The following is a 16780-nucleotide window of genomic DNA, read 5'->3' on the forward strand; positions in this document are numbered from 1 at the left end:
AGGCGCCACTTGATAGAGCGGCACAAAACTTGTCATGAGAAACCGAAAGTGGATGCACATTTTTTGTAAAGTTTCATACAGATCTGTGGACAGCGACCAAAGTTAAAAGAACAAAACATGCCTTTTCAAAGGAAACTTTGACCTAAACATAACTACAGAGGCACCATGCACACATGCATGCGAAAACATCCAAAAACGCACACAACTAAATTTTGGCCATGGCTGAAGCCCAACAATCCATGTGAGGTTCAAGCCAACCATGCGAAACGAGGATTCTCCACTAAGGCAATCAATATGATATGATACGCACAGCTATCTGTGGAATGGCCCATTATTATTTCTGACACACCTTATACATGTACACTTTAAACCGTAGTCTCTGATCCAGTTGCTCCCACCAACCAACCATTCCAAACACTAACAATTAAGGGCAGAAGAGGTCTCTTCTTCCAGACAGACCAGGTCTGAAGCAGCGATAGACAAGACTGAGCTCTGCAGTGCTTGGCTTCCTGTAACAAGCTCCAGTATTCAAGTCAGGGGCAAGCATAAGGTCTTACTGTGACAAGGAATGATTCTCTGCAATCCACATTTAACAATTAATAATTCAATTAAATCAGAGTATATGTTATTTTGACATAAGCCTGCTTCAAAAATTGCCAGAACAGTGAGAAAATATACCTTGGTGAATGTCTCCTGAGAAAACAACGTACACAGTAACCATTCCGTACACCTTGAAATATGTCCAGAGATCATGGTTTGAACGATTATTCTTTTACAATATTCTCCAAATGAATTTCATCTATTATGCAACCATAAGACTCCAAAGTTGCTAAAATTTTAAGAAGTTTCACATAATCAATTTTAAAGATTCATTGTAAAAGCAATTACCCCATAGAATTGTAACTCTTTACAAAGGAATGAACAGGCAAGAAATCTATTTGTCTTAGGCAAGACAGACAGAAAAATAATTTATTGCACACTACATAGTCATCTTAAATTTAGATTTCATATAATTTCTTCTTCGTTTTTCTTCCAGTTTCAGTCATGATATATCATTTGGGGTACTCGGTTCTGCTGATAACCACACAAAGCGTACGTCAACTTGATCGGTCAGTAACACAAAACATTGGTTCTGTAGAAGACATACTTCACATAAAACCGTACTTTTGTATTGCAATGCCATTTGCACTGAAAAATGTTAAACCTGCCAGAAAAGTGAAGCTCCTTAAACACACCTACAAAGACCTCCACAACGCTGGACCTGCATACCTCAACCACCGCCTCTCCTTCTACACTCCAACCAGACATCTGTGCTTCGCCCAACTGACCCTGGCCACCATTCCACGGATCCGCAAGACCACGGCTGGAGCAAGGTTCTTCTCCTACCTCGCTGCAAAGACATGTAACTCCCTGCCACTGCACCTCAGGCAATCACCATCGCTGCCATAATTCAAGAAGGACCGCAAGACCTGGCTATTCGACTGAACCGCAGATCCATCCCCACTCCCACTCAGCGCCTTGACAACCTTACGGGTGAGTCGTCGCGCTTTATAAAAAACTTATTGATTGATTGAATGAATGAAGCATCCACTTTCCAGCATTAAATTACACGCCCAATATGTAAAACGCATGACCGATGAACTAATTGCTCTTGGTTATGTGTGCCTTGCCTGGTTTCTGTTACCATGAAAATGATCTCACATCTAGAGAATAAACCTTGCATTGGTACAGGAACACTAGAAAATATGGCACAGGGGTTAAAAATTATGACCTCCGTAGGACCTTGCAGGTGAAAAAAAATCTTTGTGCACTGCTTTGAAGTCCCAGGGTAATGAAAAAATGACTGGGTGCAAATTGAGTCAATGGGAGTCTTTCATATCTGGCATCCTAAAGGTTCAGTACCACAGACTCCTAAACTCGGGACAAAGTGTCCATCTTAGCATTTATCTCTCAGGGTACCCAAGCATAGCAGTGCAACGGTGACTCAGGAAGGTGTTGTGGACTGGAAACGCAGATGTTAGCCATCCACAAAAACACTTTAAATCTTTGTCCAGTCGGCGCTATTTCTTTAACATTGAAAACAGGAACATTAATGCACACACCACTACGCCAAAAACAACACATATTTACAAGAATGAAGGTAGAGGTACTAATTGGAACCCCTCCTAAACGGGCCTTGCAGGATCATTAGAGTGCAAATCACAGACACTAAAGAAATGTTACATGGGAGAACTAACCGTAAATCTAGTTGTCCGCATGGTGCCACACGACAATTTGTGTTCCAGCATGCTCTAATGATAAAAATGTAAATACTCATAAATAAAACCTTTAGAAAAAACATGTACCACTTTTTCTATTAAAAGACATGGATGCTGGTTTTGTCAAGGTATTTCATGATCAAAGTAACATGCCTACATTCTTTGGCAAAAACAGAGAACAAGGGAACCCTACTCACTAAGGAACCAGGGTGATTGAACAATACAAGAAAACAGCGGTTCCTGTGGAATGGTATGCATATATATAGGTGCTACGATGCACAATCGCGATACAAGGGTTAAGGTGATGTCAGAAAGAAAGAGCCACATACACCAATGGTCTTATTGAACACATGTATATATTTAATGAATATAGAAAATAGGCAGTTGTGCGATGTGTCCCAAGTAATGTATGAACCTAAAAAACATGTGACACATTATGTGAAGATATTTACACGGTTTCAAAGATTCCTTATATACAGAAAACAACCATTCCTGAATTTATACACAATATACAGCTACTTTATACAATAATAGGTGCTGAATCAGTGGTTTGCTTTCATCATTACTGTCGACGGTGTTTCGACCCTTATTAGAGTGTAGGGTCTCATCAGGACCTATGATTATAGGGACATCTGAATGTTCAATTGCTCAGCTGGGTGAAAGTGCCAAACGTGAGTGATAGTGAAGAGAAAGTACTCACAGGGAAACCCGGCCGGGTTCCCTAATGTGTGTAGGCTGGCAAACAAGGATAGTAAAAGCTGATGCAGATGATGTAGCGTGGCCTATGTGGGCCGGCTATCAGTGTTGGAACTCGGGGCGTGGTGTGCAGTCCACAGATCGTGTCGTATTGATATGTGGTGAAATGTCAAATCAAAACTTTAAAGACTCATCTCTTTTATTCGGCTCTTGGATTGACAGATTCACTTTAGTGTCATGAAGTCTCCAGGCATAGGTATGTGCTGTACAAGTCTACTTCCATTCATTCATGTGTTCGGTGATCCACCAGCGGCGCTGTAAATTTCCTACTAAAATACAATTTTCATGACGGAGTCTTTAGCACAGAGCTCAGTAAAACATTACCCAGGACAAGCATACATCGGACCTAAGCAAACAACATGTTAGAAAAACACATGTTCAGAATATTTCACGGTCATTCGCATTTCTTAAAATCCAATACCATGAAAACTGAAATATTAAATAGTTTTGAAAGCAATGCAGCTTTCTGTAAACCTGTCATCCCTGCAGCTCTGAATTCTTTTTGATGTTTGGTTCAAAGCCGCAGAGCTGTGTCCGCCTTCTAGACACTGCCCGACTTCACTCCGAAGCAATATTTCTTCTCCAGCACAAGTCTGTCATCCGCTGGCAGAGCAATTTTATTAAATGCCACTCTGTCCCATGACAGTGCTATAAAAAGAGATGTATGCATCACTGTCTATAGAGCACTGCGCCATAGCAGACACAAGGCACATTGATGGCAGGTTGTGTCAGGGCATGAATCTGCCATCCAACCAACTGGAGTTTTAGCTTCTTTCAAGCAATTCAATTTCATTTTAGGACCTACTCTGCTTTGCACAGAATTGGTGTGGGGAGAGGGGTGTTATTAATTAATAAATAGGTGTTTATGGTCCGACACTGCTTATTTTCTCATTTCCACCACCAAATTCAAAAGGCGATCTTTATATGAATTCCGTAAATATGTCAAGGTAAAAAGGGGTTGATGTAATAAACAGCACAAGAACTCATCATTTACTCAATGCCTGCCATCATGCGGACACGGTTTTAAGTACTTAAGAAATTAGCAACTTGTGCGCTTTAAGTCCTCCTCTATACATGAATGGAATCAGCTGCTCGTGAGGTTACCCTGGCAACAAGGGTGCGGTGGCAACCTGTGTACCGCTCCATTTCATTCACTTTTCCGGTCATTATAGTAGAGCTCACAACCGCTCAGTGCCAAACTATCTATATGTAGGTGGATTTTAGAACATGCCTGCCAGTGCACCACCTCCATCCACCCAGTGGATAGTCCACACTATATTAGAAGATCCCTACTGGATTGGTGGGGAACATGTTTCCTGAAAGTGATCAAGCCAACAAAACAGAAGCAATTGAATCAATAACGTAATGCTGGCCAGATGTTGCTTTTTGGTTTTACACAAATTTACCCATAAAGGAGGGGCTTATTTATGAAAGCAAACAAACGCAGTGAACCGACACGCAGGGGGTTTTGTCCCTGCACGTGATTGCCAGTGTTCATTTTTCCTATAGGGTTAGCCATATCTTGAATGGTGTCCTGGACATTATAAAATATGCATGGGAGGCCACCCCACATTGGGCACGTGTGCCGACGGTACTGCCTTGGTGTCTGTGGCCCATGGGCTGCCAGCTCACAAGCTTCAGAGAGCAGGGACAGCATAGGCTCCTCCAATGGAAGCCTTTTAGTTCTCCCACTTCCAAATGAGGTGGAGAGCCATGGGGTGGCAAGGATGTATGCCTGGTCTCTGCCCAGAGTGGCACAGAGGGACAAAGGCGCCATGGAATGAAATGCACCCAGAATAATTACGAGTGGTGAGATTGTTTCAAGCACAGCGTCCATCACCTTTTCGATTTTCTTTTTTAATATAATCTATATAGAGCACATTTGCCATTTTAAGTGATGTGAATAACAAATGTTATCATTATGGTATTCAATAATGTATCTGCTGTGCAGATCTGAGTCCAAACAGCAAGTAACATGGTAACTGTTCTGCGATCGGTTCTATACACATGCAAATACTGAGCCAAGAAGAGGCAGGTTTCCTTTTAAAGCACTAAACCAGAACCCGCTGTCCTACTAACACTGGTTAATATAGGAAAGGGGCTTATACGATATCCAGGACAGTACTGTCCTCAAGGGCGGTCGTCATTTAACTGTTAATCACATTAAAAATAAGATGCAGCTAAAATAATGAAGTAAAAAGACATTGTTTCCACCAAATGCTTCCAGAAAATAACACCATTAATAGATCAACACACCACAAGGCACCCGTCCAAGATACATGAAATGCCTAAACCCCACCAATGGTATTTTTTATTTTTTAATGTCCCGCCAATCAAGCTCCTCTTCTGTTTCTGGAATGTATGAACGAGGACTTCTGCATACTTGTGGGAATATTCACTTCCCTCTGGTGCCATCTGACTCCTCCAGTGACGAGGCAGAACGGGGTGCCGGGGTGCAGCTGACAGGCAGTTGGCCAGACTCTCAATGGCTTTCTCCAGGATATCTTTGGAGAAACCAGAAGCGCGTCAGATGAACCGGATCCCGTGGTCAGACTTCACGTGAGATGTGGTGGAACAAATTCGGAGATGCGTGGAGTCAAATGTGTTCTCGCATTCGCAGGTACTTACAACCCTCTCGGCGATGTAATGCCAGGGTCACACAGCTTACACACTTAGGACAGCATAATGTTGGATCCAGAGTCCGAGATCCCTAAACATGATCTGTCTATTGAAGTGTTCAGATATTCTCTGACCCTAGTTCCCACAAAGAGCAGGGACCTAAAATATTCTGCTGCACCAAGTTTAGGAATATAAAAGGAAACAATGTTCTCAGGAAATGGAAATAGAGGACATCGGGAATGTGGCGGATACACAAAGGTGAGGTATTTCTGGACATTCAAACATTTGCAATAGCTTTTCCCACCGAGTTTCGCACTAACTTTAGAGGTAAAAAGGGCTGGAGCCTGGAAACTGGGCGTGAAAGCTTCCCAAACACCTCCATTTTTTCTAGGATCTTATGTTTGGAAACCTATTTGAACCCTAACTCGAAGACAAAAATGGCAACATTTGCACTGGAAGAATATCTGTGAGCCAGGCTAGGCATATGCATAGAAATCTACGTTTGTGTAGCTTTCTTTGAGCAAAGAGAGGGTTTGTTTGTGAAAATTAGCCATTTTGTGACCCTTTTGAAAAAATAACATAACATGTGTATTTGTAAAATACACCTTATGTTATTTTTAAACTTAATACTTTAAACAAATTGGTGGCATCTCCTGAACTTGTTCATCAATTGTTGGTGACTCAGACTGTAGGAGAATATCTTTAAGATGCAGAGGTTGTCTCAAAAATTGTCACGGACCATATATATTTCAAAAGAGCCCAAACAGATGTGCTGCAGCTCTGAATAGGGTCACAATATGGCAATTTTTAACCAGTGGAAAACAATCGGGTCCAGATACCGCCTTATAAATACTGCCGCACATTTACTATTGCACGTACTTGCACATTAAAGATTTATTTGTAAATCATATTTCACATGCTTAAGGGTCCCCTCTGTTCAATGGCCTCAAAACACAATATATAACAGGGCATCTCGTGCATATATTTACTTTTAGGTGACAATCGGTTGTACGTATGAGTCACCGGCTGGGGCTGTTTCTGTTTGTCCACTAGCAGCATTTACTCAACTCTGCTTTGAGTTCAATGTTATTTATGTTATGTTTGTTTTAGAAAGTGACAATGAAAATATATATTTTTTTAATAAATACTCGGCTTCGAGTTTTGCTGTGCAGTGTACCCAGGGCCAACGCTTTGGGAGTCGGATTTTAAGCGTTTAGTTTGAAATCACATAATTCTGACAACCAAGGAAGGAATTAGGACCAGATTGCATACAACGGAGCTATCTGCATAACCCAGTGTGAGTCTTCTTGTTTCGACTCCAGTGCTCTGTTGGTACCAGAGCAGAAGCCGTGAGGGCGCTTCTGCAATGAGAAATGCACAAGTCCACCTTATGTGCAGCTTCAGTGCAGCAGACGATGCCTGTGGGAAGGCGCCAGACGTAACAGGTTGCCTCATGATACTTTCAGCTTATTCTGGTACTTTAGTCAACCACCCTTTTTAGGACTCGCCTACCAGACAGAGCAAGTTGTCTGGTTGCAAAAGACCTTTTTTGGGCTTGCTAAAGCCTTACAGTGGGTTTACTGCCCACACATTGCTTACCATTGGCTGGCTTTATTGTCAATCTCCCTTGCATCCTTCTTTTAATAATAGGTTGCCTTCTTCTTGTGTTTGCCCTTCCGGTGGAGCATGGCATCTTCAAACATCCTTTTCATTGTTTGACTAAAAGCCTTCTTCTGCTCCCTTTTTTGGAACAACCTTTTGTTTAAGCACTCCATGAGAGTTCATGCGTACTCACCCTCGTCTGCTCCTGCCCTTTGATATACCTCCTTCCATGCTCAATGTTGCTTTGTCTCTCATTTACTGCTCAATCTCTCACACGCATCTTGTCAGCCTCAAACTCCCACACCGGTGTGCTTCACCTCCACCCCCATGTTGCTTTCTCCCTCGTGTGTAACTTTTTCCCTCTTCCCCCCAGAGGGCTTTATTTTTATTTTTTATCCCCTACCCATTTCCTGTAGCTTCCCCTCAACCCGCTGCACCATACGCGCACCCCCTCGCATTCCTTTTTTATTTAAATTTTCATAGAGAAACTCCTCCCTGGATCCTGATAGGAGGACGAGGGTCCTGATTTGTGAGAGAAGGTTATTCTTTGGAGGTAACACCATCCAATGATATCAGTGTCAATAAGTCTGTGTTCCACGGTTCTCTCTGTGGGTGTGACTGGGGCTTCTGGAACTGGGAGAGAGGGGGTACGTCGGTCCTCTTTTAATACAACCCTAGATTAGAGAAAAGATGTGTGCATTCTAACTTCGCAATTAAATGCATTTGGCGACAGTATGTGTATGAAGAGCAAAAAAGAACCACAAGCAAAATGGAGAATTCTCACATAATTTTTTTTTAAATCAGCGGTTGCAAGATATGCCATCATATCTCTCTTCCTTTCACTTGTGCCTTTGTCATCTCCGTCTCTCTCCCTCCATACTGTGTCGTTGTCCTCTTTCTACCTCAGATTTCTTCTATTCTTCCCTTGGTCCTCCTCTCTCTCATCTATCTGACGAATTTCAGACCAGCGACGACCACGAAGTTGAAGCACGGGCCGGGGATGCGAAGCCGGACCCCCTAAGGGCCCATGGAAAACGCCTCCTGCCGCAAGCCCACGAAAATGGTGGCGCACCAGATTGGTCGCCCCCCAAAGCCAACCGCTAGCCACCCAATCGGGGAAGGAGATGGCAAGCGGGCGGTGGGGGGGGGAGGGGGGGTGGGGGGGTGAGAGGGGGGGGAGTTCAAAAAGGGTTGGCCGAACCCTGACCAAGCACATGACTCCCCCAGGAGGAATCGGGAAGGGGCAACTCGAACAAGGACAGTGCTGTCAGAGAAGGAACAACAAATGAGAGGACAATGCACGTTGCGAAAGTAACATGATGTTTATGAATGACCAACCGAAAGTTTTGGGATGCAAGAATCATGTTTAATAAACTGCGGCCTTTCTATGCTCCATATCATGTCGTCACTATAATGATTATTGGGGATAGGGATGCAGTTTTGGGAGCAGGGGGCAAAGGGGGGTACGGGGGAGACTCGTCCCCAGGGAGGGGTTATGAAATAAAATGCATGCAGTTACAAATAAAAAGGGTGGAGAACTTCAACTGCGGTGCAGAAATGTATCCATGACAAGTGCCACTGTGTATCTGAATTAAAGTGTCATGGGGAATAGCCGTGTCCTATTTTACTTCGCTCATATAATAAGCCAAGAGAAGCAGGACCTTTTGGGAGATGCCACTGGATTATTGAACATGAATTAAATTGAATAAATGAACCCTCCCCAAGTATGAAGCTCTCAAAGCCAGTCACATCCAAGACAACAAAGAGTTGCTCTTATTGAAGCAAATAACACGGCGCATCGGCGTCATCACCACTGCCACCTGACAGTGGAAACAGGATCAATCCTGACAACACTCCGCGCTCACGGCTGCATTTAGATTAAAATGCAAATACATTAAAATGTATATTAGTGTAAAATATGAGGGTACAGGGAGTGCGGAATAAGATGCGGTTTGGGCAAGCACAAGGCTTCTATACCCACTGCACTGTAGCAAGTAAATATTCAAAACTGTTTAAACATATTGTCTCCAAGAAACTGCTCACTATTTATTATGCATTGTGTTCTGTGTAAACATAATAAAATACTGTTTTGTTTTGCATGCAAATTGAGAGAAGAGTTCCTTTTATAAAGCATTCTTTTCAAAAACAATCATTACTTTGAACATAAATGGTTTATGTTCAGACGAGCCACGCAATGCACCATGTCGTACTATCAAACCTATGATATTAAAGCTGTGTAGTGAAGGGGAACGCCTGGCAATTGGTTTTATGTATATAGAAAAGGTCCAAAGTGGAAACATCTCAGGGGATAGTTGGTAGGGCCCAAGTTACTTTTTTTTACTCATTTGCACTCGCGAAAAGGGGGAAATACGCACTTAGACCACGCATTAGTCCGCCAAAGGAATTATTCATTGTGCAAATTTAGTTGCACAGGTAAGTACGTAGAAAACAAGTTTATTTGGACAATTGTCCATCAAACATTCTAAAAACACATAAAACAGTTACAGCTGCACAGAAACATCTGCTCCTGCACACATTTGTGCTCATGGACGTGCCAGGGGATGTGGCACGTGCAGAGGGGTGAACTGAGGTATGGGTCTGGCACATTTGTGTGAAGGGTAAACAAAAAAGCGCAATGCATGCAGGGGGTAGACATTTCCCCTGTCTGCATTGTGGATCCCCACCCATCTTCCACCTTCCACAATATGCTTGAGCGATGAAGACAGTTACTGTTTACATTTCTAACTTGGGGTGCAAATGCAATTCTTGGCATGGCCATTTGCAAAATACTTTCCAGTCAGGCATTCGTAACCCACACAATTCCAACCAGTCACGGTAATATATGAGGAAACAGCTTTTACCTTCTATCCCTCACTCCTTCATTTCAATTTTCACCTCAGGCCACTAACCAAAGTTAGGTTATTAACACCACTCACAACACCAAAATAATTCCCACATACGCAACACTGCCTTTTAATTTCCCTCCAAGCAAACACAAGAGCCCCATGGTTTACAGCTCCGTTTCATCCAGTGAGCCGAGGAAGGGATGCATATAATTTGCTGTTGCTTGGTTATCTTCCCAACTGGTTGAGACGAGTGGGGGTGCCCTTCTCTTACCAGCTTCTCTTGAGGAATGCGAGGATGACCCTACTCAGAGTTTCACCCTCCAAGCGAAGTGACATGACATGTTCAGAAAATGGAGAGGATGCAATGCCTTTATTTGAATGTTTTTGTTACTTAGGTTTTGACGCCTTAGATGGCTTTTATATGTATTTCAATGAACTTACCATTGTAACTGTAAATAGTGCATTAGAGAAACTGTATTACTGAACATTATGTTCCCTTGTGGAATACAGATCTCTACGAAATCATTATGAGAGTCATCTGGAATTGCATAGCTCTTATGAGAAATGCAAAAAAATATATATATAGAGAGAGAAAATCCACACTACTTAAATGGCCATGAAGGGCAGAATGACTGCACTCAAGAGCCACTGAGAATGAATGGTCAACGGATGTCCCTTCAAGCCACTGTGAATGGCCAAAGGCAGTCCCCTGAAGCTACTGTGAATGGCCAACGGCAGTCCATTCAAGCCATGGGAATGGCCAACGGCAGACCCTTCAAGCCACTGTGAATGGCCAACGGCAGTCCCTTCAAGCCACTGTGAATGGCCAACGGCAGTTCCTTCAAGCCACTTTTAATGGCCAACGGCAGTCCCTTCAAAGCACTGTGAATGGTCAACGGCAGTCCATTCAAGCCACTGGAAATGGTCAACGGCAGTCCCCTGAAGCTACTGTGAATGGCCAACGGCAGTCCATTCAAGCCACTGTGAATGGTTAACGGCAGTCCCGTGAAGCTACTGTGAATGGCCAACGGCAGTCCCTTCATACCGCTGTGAATGGCCAACGGCAGTCCCTTCATGCCACTGTGAATGGTCCACGACAGTTCCTTCAAGCCACTGTGAACGGTCCACGGCAGTCCCTTCAAGACACTGTGAATGGCCAACGGCAGTCCCCTGAAGCTACTGTGAATAGCCAACGGCAGTCCCTTCAAATCACTGTGAATGGTCAACAGCAGTCCATTCAAGCCATGTGAATGGTCAACAGCAGTTCCTTCAAGCCACTGTGAATGGCCAACGGCAGTCCCCTGAAGCTACTGTGAATGGCCAACGGCAGTCCATTCAAGCTATGTGAATGGTCTACGGTAGTCCCTTCAAGCCATGTGAATGGTCAACGGTAGTCCCTTCAAGCCACTGGGAATGGTCAACGGTAGTCCATTCAAGCCACTGTGAATGGCCAACGGCAGTTCCTTCAAGCCACTGGGAATGGTCAACGGCAGTTCTTTCAAGCCACTGTGAACGGTCCACGGCAGTCCCTTCAAGCCAGTGTGAATGGCCAACGGCAGTCCCTTCAAGCCACTGGGAATGGTCAACGGCAGTCCATTCAAGCCGCTGGGAATGGTCAACGGCAGTCCATTCAAGCCACTGTGAATGGCCAACGGCAGTTCCTTCAAGCCACTGGGAATGGTCAACGGCAGTCCCTTCAAGCCACTGGGAATGGTCAACGGCAGTCCATTCAAGCCATGTGAATGGTCAACGGCAGTCCCTTCAAGCCACTGTGAATGGTCCACGGCAGTCCCTTCAAATCACTGTGAATGGTCAACGGCAGTCCCTTCAAATCACTGTGAATGTTCAACAGCAGTCTCTTCAAGCCACTGTGAACGGTCAACAGCAGTCCCTTCAAACCACTGTGAACGGTCCACGGCAGTCCCTTCAAGCCACTGTGAATGGTCAATGGCAGTCTGTAAGTAACCAATACAGAGTGGATGTAGGACATGGCTGGAGGGGATGCCGCATACCCACAGCCCGCTGTGTGCAGCCTAAGGCCTAACAGTGCACTCTGGGGGCACAGGGCTGGAATAAAAGGCTAGACTGAAAGACTCATTTATTCGCAGCCCACTGTACACAGCTACTCTGTCATGGTTAAGTTAGATAGGGCCTTCACAATTATCTTCACTTCCGACTACCCTGTTTTACCTACTTTGAAAAAGTCCACATCCCAATGAGTTTCCCCAAGCTTTATTGCTTTTTGGACACTTGTGGTTTTGATCTCTGTTTTTGCCTAAGACAAGCTCATCTGGCTTATGTCTTTGCAGCTTTTCTCTGCACTCCTAGTAGAGTCTTTTTCACAATGGGGCTAACTGAACACGTGTGAGGGCTTGTAGCAGACACTAAGATTATGAAAGAATTTTATGCAAGATCCGGTTCGTTTGATTCTTTATTGCCTTAAGAAAGGACGCCTCCTTCAAGTAGCCATGTGCTATATCCATAATCACACCAATGAGACACCAATGAGCTTGAGAGCCCAGAAAGTGGCGCCTCATTTATTGTTACAAGTCTAACTTGAGTACAAATTTCATGTGCCCCTTGCATTGGGTGCAGTTGGAAAGGTTGTAAAGTTTAAGGAACTGAGCTGGTTTATTGGAAAAAGTATACTCAGTTCCCAGCATTTTAGCTAAGAACTTCCAGCTCCTCAAGCCTCACGCTTTCCTGTGTTCTGCCACCCCTCTCCTTCTCTGTACTAATGTGGATTATTGGTAAAATCCGTTCCTTTACATGGCTTTTGTTGTGGAACTCCCCATAGAGATACATGCATGTACTTTCAGTTTTGTAAAGCCCTTAAGGCACACATGTACGGACGAGCGGTTCTCTTGGATAATGCCGTCTCGTATCAAAGAGCACAATAAACCAGGATTGAAGTAGGTAAGTATCTCACTTCATTGAACAAAGTCTCTAAAAAACGGTCTTGAAAATAATACGTGCAAGACGCCACTGGTATATTAGTAAATCCTAACTGGTACTCTCCAAGGAAGGATGTCAAAAAGCGGCATAATAACCAGCAAAGGTTCCTTTTTCAATCCTGGTTTATTGTGCCCTTTGTCCAAGGATATTATTCTTCGTTGCCGTTTGCGTGTATTTTCAAAAGGCGTACTGTGCCCTTTAGCACGTTATCTGTTCAAGCATCTAACTTACCTTCACCGATTGGTCATATACTTAAGAGCCCTGACGAAGTTCTCTTCTTGGCACTACTGGGAACGAAACGATTTGGCTGTGTGCCGGTTTTGAAGGACGGACTTAATAAAAGAAGCATTTTTGTAACTATTGCTCACGTGTCTAACTTGGCAACGAGTGCACCTTCCACCTTTTTAAAAAAAATTGTGACTGTGATTCGCTCCTTTGGACGACGGGTGCAGGAAGTGTGTTGCGCCACCGCGTTACTGATTGTACATGTGGATTGGTTGAGCTGGACCTTGGTCTGTCGTTTGTCTTTCTTGTGCATTTGTCAATACTTGCGCTGCTCTGTGGTTTGTGCTGCGTGGTACAGATGGAGACCACTGAGCGTAAAGTAGATGGACAAGCCAGCAATATCAACAGCTGCACACTACCAGTGTGTAACAAAACTGTGGGATGCGCCCACAAAGAAATAGTCTATTGTTCATCTGAGCCTTCTCCTCATCCCAGTGGAAAAATATGGCAAATATGGTAGGAGTGACGTACTTGGGATACACATCATTTTTCCATTACCAGCTGTCTTTGGCACCACATTGTGTCTTATGGTTTGATATAAGCACATGCTTCACAGAACAGGAATTTGCCATCACACCCATTCAATAGATAGGTCTAAATAAAACTACACTGCAATCACAAAAACAGTGTTCTTTCTGAACTGAGATGCAAAATATACTCAATAATAAACTCACCGCTTTATTATTTGATGTGTTTGCAAGCTGGTGGGATATGACACATCTTATGAATATAAATGAAATTATTGTATCTTGTTTATTTGAAATACGAGAGGAATTTCCTACAAGATCTGGTGTATCGACTCCCTGTGAGCCTGGATTACAGAAACTAGAATAATAGGAATGGAGAGTGTAGCCTCCGAAGCAGAGGTGGAAGCCACCCTACAAATTATGGTTTACACATTTACAGTTTGAGGCACAAGAAGATCATTTGATTTGTTCAAATTCACACTTTGTAGAGAGAAGTGTCAAAGCAGGGACTAAAATTCAGGTCGCCAGAGTAAGGTAAAGTTAAGCAACTAGCCAGATTTGCTCCCTTGTCAAAAGGATTTTAACTAAACATCGGCAAAGATCATTAGCGGCTGCTACCTGGCAGTCGTGGTGAGGTGGGGGGAGGGGTTTTTGAATTTTAACATTGTTATTATCATTTTATTTTTCCCTGTGGGGCGATGCTCCTCCGGCTTAGCAGAAGAGCCACCCCTAAGCAAAGATAGAGAAATACAATTAATATGCTGGTCAATGTATACCTGAAATAGACTTTATTCAATTCAAAGTACAATTCAGACATTTAAGTGGGTCAATTACAGGGACAACATTGGTCAGTCCCAAAACAGAACTGGGAGACCTTCAAGAACTACAGTCCTTACTTCTGTTAACTAACACTTGTATACATTTGACAAATAGATTATTTCTGACTCTGCCTTCTCTGTAACTTTGCTTGAAGGTGCCAATCAACGACGTGTAATTTCACCGAGGGCAGGATTCCTGCTGTGAAGTGCAGTCCTGGGATAGCAGATTTTAGGGAATGCAAACCTCCCTGCCCTGGTAGTCAATGACACAGGAGTTTTTAGCAAGAACTCAGATGAGTACCTTGCACGTTGCCAAATAAGCAAGCTCAGGCTTCATACGCACTGGGTTTGGGGAACCCATCTATTTGTAACCTATCAAAACACCACCTCCCCATTCCAACCTATAGCCGTAGAGAGTATGTTAGAGAAATTATAAATTGCTCAGAAACATTTATTTGTATATATTTTGATCACATATTTCTTTATAATTACAAAGTGTATAATTCGTTACACAGCAACAAAATATTTGAAGAAAGAAATTGCACTGGGAAATTACACCTCTTGTTTGCCTCTGAATGAGGTTTTAGACACTCCGAGCAGGAAGACTTGTCATCATTTTTTGGAAAAGAAGTCATTGCTTTCCTGTGCCCTTTAATACTCTATTTTCAGGTATTTGGTCCTAAAGTCCTGGCAAGATAAATCAACGGCAACTCCACTTCCTGCAGCACTTTTTCTAAAGTGAGAGCAGGTGGCAGGGAATCCTTCGAGATTCAATCGTCGAGTGTCACTTGGAATTCATACTTGAAAGATATTCCTCAAAATAATTTGATAGGGAGCACCATGCTATGTACTGAGGACGGAGAATACATATACCTTTTTATTTCGGGTTCATGGTATTGTGTAATGACGCGGGACAAAGCGCATCATTGGTTTTACTGCTTCGCTTTACCTCTAGAATTTGCCACGGGCACTAAAGAAAGATTTCCCAGCCACGCAAGAGCAGTTATTCATTAACACTGCAGGCCTATGAACACAGCAGCCTCCAAATACAATATGTCCGAGCTGCAGGAAAGGTCTTCAGATGAATGGATGAGGGGCGAGCTCAAAGGCGACAATATCAAGCTTGTATCTCCACATTCTAGTTAGGGCTTCGACATTCCTTTTACTGTCTAACTGCAAAGCTCCCCCTAGAGTACACACACCATCATTGCATGCATCAACACATCCTCTCAGCAGCACTCGCAGGCCAGGACACATCATCATTCACTCAAGCTGAGCGGAGGCTACCAGGCAGACATGCCCGAGCCATGCCAACAAATGTGTCGTTAGAAGGGAAACATCACACTGATACCCCGAAACCGGTCCCAAGATGCTTGTTTCCGGTCAGGGAGGGCGTGGCCTGGCAGTTCGGGCTGGACTGTTCCCATGGGGAGCAGGGTCAAGTCTGATTTGCATATGACTGGGTCCAAACAGGATTGGCATGGTGTGTGCAAAAAAAACCGATGGATTTAGGCCCAAATCTTTGTACTGGGGTGAATGTTTCACTTCGATCAGCATTCCATCCATCAATGGCTCTTTTTGCAGGATGCCCTGAATCATCCGTGTGGCCATAAATAATGTGGCATACGCAAATATAGATTTTAAGAAGTCTGCCAGATCAGCCAGAAACACATACTATGAGAAAAAAAGGATGAATGGTTTTGTAAAGTGCACGCAACAAAACGATCTTTCAATAATCGGGCAACATAAACCTAGAATGTTCTTTAACAGTTTATCGACTCCTGGTAAGTAACCCTCACACTGTGTCTCATGTCCTGAAGGACCAGTTTGCTGCACACAAATACCGACGCAATAACACGCAATCAAGTGGGCCTTCTTACCTCCTGCTGTCCGCGTGGCTGAAGGCTAGAGAACGCTTGGCCCTAAAAGAAAGAAGAAAAGAAGCCTGGCATCAGCAACGGTGGCAGAAAGGATTCACGCGCAGGAATGCGAAATATCGGCTGAGTTAGGGTGACCAGATTCTCAAAACAAAAAACGGGGACAGGTCATAGACATAGAAGTAGGACTACGGTTTGCAGTAACCATCGACAAAAAGTAGGAATATTTGACAGCTGTCATAGACATAGAAAAAGGACTACAATGACAGCTCCCTCCACAGACTGAGATGAAGCATT

The 16780-nt window shown here is 43.6% G+C and overlaps 1 protein-coding gene across 9 annotated transcripts in view; it reads right to left on the bottom strand.

Moving 5' to 3' along the window:
- The window catches only part of TSPAN9 (tetraspanin 9), an 828427-nt gene that overhangs the window by 677822 nt on the left and 133825 nt on the right, over positions 1-16780 (bottom strand). For 6 of the 9 annotated variants that reach the window (XM_085652565.1, XM_085652568.1, XM_085652562.1 and 3 more), the window contains exon 2: positions 16487-16528. The exons of the other annotated variants lie outside the window; for them this stretch is intronic. The gene's annotated coding sequence lies outside the window, so the exon portion shown is untranslated. The remainder of the gene's footprint in view (positions 1-16486; positions 16529-16780) is intronic. 9 annotated transcript variants of the gene reach the window in all.

Source organism: Triturus cristatus, chromosome 4_1 (genome assembly GCF_964204655.1).
Source record: "Triturus cristatus chromosome 4_1, aTriCri1.1, whole genome shotgun sequence".
NCBI lineage: Eukaryota > Metazoa > Chordata > Amphibia > Caudata > Salamandridae > Triturus > Triturus cristatus.